The sequence below is a fragment of the Sinocyclocheilus anshuiensis genome, unplaced genomic scaffold (assembly GCF_001515605.1).
Source record: "Sinocyclocheilus anshuiensis isolate Anshui unplaced genomic scaffold, SAMN03320099.WGS_v1.1 scaffold739, whole genome shotgun sequence".
In the NCBI taxonomy this organism is placed as follows: Eukaryota; Metazoa; Chordata; class Actinopteri; order Cypriniformes; family Cyprinidae; genus Sinocyclocheilus; species Sinocyclocheilus anshuiensis.
In genome coordinates this window covers 495639-500956 of record NW_015551105.1, presented here as the reverse complement: position 1 = coordinate 500956, position 5318 = coordinate 495639, and the positions used below count along the sequence as shown (strand labels likewise).

Sequence of the window (5318 nt, the reverse complement as noted above, 5' to 3'; positions counted from 1 at the left end):
AATCAGAGCAGACTGCGCTTGTCGGAAGGAGGGACTTTGTAGAAAACGAAGTGTTTGAGAGAGGCGGGGCATAGAGGACCTACAATAATGTACAGTATTTGAAAAATAATTTGTTTTTTGAACATTAAAGCATGTCAACATATTCTGTTACACCAAATACACAAAATAATGATCTTTAAAAAAGCATCATATGACCCCTTTCATTGTCTTACGGGTTTAGAACGACATGAGGGTGAGTAATTAATGACAGAATTCTCATTTTTGAGTGAACTATCCCTTTAACATTAGTTAACTACTTTAGTTAACCAAGAATGAACAATACTTCTACAGCATTTATTAATCTTAGTTAACATTTACTAACGCATTATTAAAATCAAAAGATGTGCTTGTTAACATTAGTTAATGCACTGTGAATTAACATGAACTAACAGTGAACAACTGTATTTTCATTAACTAACATTAACAAAGATGAATAAATACTGTAATAAATGTATTGTTCATTGTTCGTTCATGTTATTGTAAATTGTTATACCAACAAATTTCAATATTAATATTCAATAATATATTAAGTTGATTTACCCCTTAAATTTAATTTGTTGTAATTAATTTTAAATGCAATAAATGTAATTATTATTAATCAATTTAAATATAATTTTTTACTAATGCATCCCTTTTTATGTAACATTTCATCACAATTTAAAGATACAATACTGGCGTCCTGCAGTAATAAAAACACTAATTGGCCTTCAGATTAATTTACTAATTATAATTTATTAAGCTTTCTAATAGTTGACTGGCTTATAAAACAATCCCAATGATCACTGTTGTTCCCAAGATATATGGCATTGAGGTGCATGTCTTCAATAAAAACAAATGAAAAATCCCTAACAAATCCTTAATTATTTTATACACAATAGGCTGCATTTATCGAAATGAGTCAACTGCACCCAAACACACACAAATTAGCAGAAATTCAATTATGAGAAATGATCTTACAATTATGATTCAGAAAGACTCTAATGTATTATATTTTCATATCAATATCTTTTATATAAAATTAAATTTTATTGGATTTTCTAATTAAATTAGGTCACTCTTCATAGTTTCACTGGAATCAATATGTGTGCGATCTCTATAGTGAACCTTGTAGCATTATCAAATATGAAACCAAATCACTTGGGCAGTGGAGATTTTAGATAAACTACATTAGAAGGAAGCCTCATTTGAGCTTGAGAGACTATTATGTGTAAGTGCGGTTAAGTGCTTTCACGTCAATAACGGAACTGACAGATCATAAATAGATAATACACATTTATGAGAGCTGTGCACTGAAATATTAAAACTGCATTGGGAAAAGCAGCAAGCAGCAGTGTGCAAAAGTACTGCTGATATTATTAAAGAAAAACTCTTACTCCAATCAGATATTACAACTGTCATGATCCACCTGCTTCCTATGCAACTTCCTGCTTGTTTAACTGGCGGAAGAAATGGCACACAAGACACAGTCCCATTGAATAACCAAAACCAGCTTTATGAAGAGACAAAGGTATATTTTCACTGTCAAAGGTGCCCTGAAAAAGGAGGAATCCCAATCCAGAAATTCACGTGTCCATACAGTCATAATGAAAAACAAGTATGATTCTGAGGAGAAATGCTATTTCTACTAGAGGAACACAAAAAATATCAGTCAAAAAAAAAAGTCAAAACTTTTCCAACATTGCCTCCTTAAAATAGGACATCTCATTCAATTGTCTTCACATCGCAGTATTTAGATAACTTGGTGCTGTTTAAAGCATTGCCCAGGCTTGCTATGTGTTTGCTAAGTTGGTTTGAGCGCCTGTCAGTACTTATGTTGTGCATGGTTGCTAAGATGTTCTGGGTGGTTGCTAGGTGATCGCTTACTAGCCTGTGATTGCAAATCTGATCATTTAGTAAAGTAATTGATTGAGGTATCATTCATTCTGTAGTCTGTAGCACAAGATGAATTACAATATCATGGATCATAGATCAAACTGCATGTAAAAAATCCCATCAGTTCCAATTGGAAACTCTTCTACCTGAGAAAATCACTCATTAATCATCCGCATCAGACAGAAGTGGGACTTAGCAAGCTTCAGGCTCAATAAAAGAGGACAAACACTCCTTTCTCTCAGTCTCTCCCCTCCCGCACTCACTCAGTCCCATCACAGCCCATTAAAAGTTTAGTGCTGTTGTTCAGCAAATTGAAAATGTGTGCCGGTATTGATCCACCATCATGCATCCATTCTGGGTCTCTGGAGGCTCATTTTCCTTTTCTTTTAAGCTTTTGTGAGGGAGGATATTACGTTTTGTAGCACTATTTTGGTAGTGATCGAGTTCACCACAAATTCAGGTCAGTAATGAAGAATATGCATCAAACTAAACCAGAGATAAGATTCATATCACTCACACGTCAGCATTTCCTCCAAACACGAGGACATTTAGCAGATTTAAAGGGCAGCTGCATGTAAATTTGCAACTAATAATGGATTTTCCAAGCATTTAAATGGAGAGAGAGCAGAGGTGCCGGAGAGAGAAACGTGTGCCGCTGTGCGAGCAAGTGGATGTAGTCTCAGGTTTCAGCAGAATTACATTAGACTAATGGGAACTCCCCAATATCCGTCAACAAAGAGGGCATACCAGAACGTCTGCAAGCCATAAACTGCCGAATAAGCATTTAACTGAGAAACTGCTTAAATTCAAATAAAACTAAAGGTAGGGAAACTCCAAAAAGGCCCACTGAAGGTTTCAGGAAATGTAGTCTATTTTGCATAGGTTTGACACTGGGACAGTCTGCCATGCTTCAAGCTTGTCAAATTGGGTTCATGAAGAATTCATGCGTTCATTAAAATCTTGATAACATTATCAAATAAACACGTATAGGACCATTCAATGTGGTCTCAGGCATGTCATGTGACTGCATGTACTGTATGTTACAAGGTGCTGATTGGAATGATGATGATGAGGATGAGGATGATGGTGGCAGTGATGCTGAGGGCAGCGATGCGGTACGCCTGGTTCCTGCTGCAACGGGTGTACGAATGCGAACGCCGCAGGAGCGTGTCGGAGGCTGGCGTGTAAATCTCATCCGTCCAGAACTCCAAAGACTCAGGGGCCTGCAAAATATATATAGAAAATATCAGCGTTCGATATCAGAGCTGGTTTATCTGCATTAATGCATGTTTTGCTAGGTTTCATCATCGGTTTTCTTTCATGTTCTGTTAAGATTGATTTAATGTTTAGGGTTCCAAAGAACCCAATAATGTACAGTATATGTAAAAACAATAATAATCATTTTGAAAATAACCATTATTATTTCAGATTGAAGAAATAGTTCACCCAAACATGAAAATTTGCTGAGCATGTACACCCTCAGCCCATCCAAGATGTAGATGAGTTTATTACTTCATCAGAACAGATTTGGAGAAATTTAGCACTACATCACTTGTTCACCAATGGATGCTCTGCAGTGAATGGATGCCGTCAGAATGAGAGTCCAAACACCTGATAAAAACATCACAGCAATCCACACAATTCCAGTCCATCAATTTACATCTTATAAAGTGAAAAGCTGCATATGTGTAAGAAACAAAGTCATCAAAGCAACTTTAAACATTTGCTTCTGGCAAAAATATGAGTCCATAATCTATCATCACTCTTCCTCCAGTGAAAAAGTCCATCCCCTGTTGCCCGCTGCTCCTCTCACATCAAAATCCACTCACATATTTGTTTATAACTGTTAAAACTTGTATTTGGTGCTTAATCTGTGCGTATTTCTCTCCTGATTCAGACGAGACAACTTTTTCACTAAAAGAAGCATTATTATGGATAGAGGTCGGCATATTTTAGCCATAAAAGTCTTGATTGATTTGTTTACTAAAAGTCATGTGGAGTATCGTGATGTTTTTATCAGGCTCTTGATCAGGTGAACTGTTCCTTTAACACAGATTTATAAAACATGTTCTGCTAACCTCATCAGAACCTAGTAGGTTAATATATAAGGTAAGCACTTTAGAAAACTATATTGCCATCCAATTTAAAAATGTTATTCTAGTTTTGGTCAATTTGACACTAGCAAAAATACACTGTAAAAAGATACAGATTCATGAGTTAACAATGATTTCACTCAAAAAATTACATTGGGAGGTGTTACCTGAAGATCCAGCGGTGTTAAGTCTGACTGGCTCCAGGTCACTTTGGGGCGTTCAGTCATATGCTGAGTAGTGCTATGGACAGATGTGCGGCGTGGTGCATTGTGGGTCTCAGGTGTCATGAGGTGAAAGCCCGTCACTTCCTGCACTACAGAGCCCTCTCTTTTATGCACTCCACCTAAATGATCTGACTGAGGAGCCAAATAAGGATTATATTATGACCAAATATTCACCCTTATATCTATACATATACATTAGGTCTAAAAGAGATTACTAGTCAAAATGCATATGTTGTAAATTGCGTATTCTATTTAAATACAATTTCATAATTTTCTGCATTGCAATTTGAGTGCAAAGTTAAATTAAAAAATGTACATGAATTTTAAAATTAATGTTCCTTTTGCTTTAATGACAGCAGCACTCAAGCTGCATGAAATTCACAAGTTTGCATAAAACCTGTTGATCATGTTCATGAAAATGAGGATCTTGTGCTTCAGTTCAGTGTAGCAGGGATGACATAATTTTTTGGGCCAGCCTTAAAGGGGTCATATGATGCGATTTCAATTTTTCCTTTCTCTTTGGAGTGTTACAAGCTCTTGGTGCATAAAGAAGATCTGTAAAGTTGCAAAGACTCAAATCCAAAGAGATATTCTTTATAAAAGTTAAGAGTCAGCCACGCCTACCTAAAACGGCTAATTTTAACACGCCCCCACATGTCTACGTCACGATGTGGGAAGATTTGCATAACGCCGCCCAAATGTTCACGCAAAGAAAGGCGGCGTAACTTTTATTCTCGTTGTAGTATTGTTGCCGCCGCCGCCATGTCGTGAAGACGCTGTGTGTTTCGTTGTGAAAGCGAAACTACTTTGTTTGGCCTTCCAAAAGAGGACGATATCCACTTCGTCATGCCTAGAGCTGATCCGTGCTGGTCGCTGAGGAAATACATCAACTTCGCGCTGTGGATCGTTGGATCGGCTTTCACCACGGACAAAGCGGAGTCCAGCCCAGGGTCGTCACATGTGGTTGCCACAAACCCGCCGGCCAATTCGTTCTCAAGCCCGCCGTCCTCCGCTCACTCTAGCCCACCGTGTGTGACTCTGTGTGTTTCGTTGTGAAAGCGAAACTACTTTGTTTGGCCTTCCAAAAATG

The 5318-nt window shown here is 37.3% G+C and overlaps 1 long non-coding RNA gene across 1 annotated transcript in view; it reads right to left on the bottom strand.

Annotated features, from left to right (window-relative positions):
* Positions 1 to 3051: 3051 nt before the first annotated feature.
* Positions 3052 to 5318, bottom strand: part of LOC107662889 (uncharacterized) — a 3123-nt gene continuing 856 nt past the window's right edge. The window contains exons 2-3 of the long non-coding RNA XR_001631258.1: positions 4172 to 4360; positions 3052 to 3134 (exon numbers count right to left, since the gene is read on the bottom strand). This is a non-coding gene — a long non-coding RNA (uncharacterized LOC107662889). The remainder of the gene's footprint in view (positions 3135 to 4171; positions 4361 to 5318) is intronic.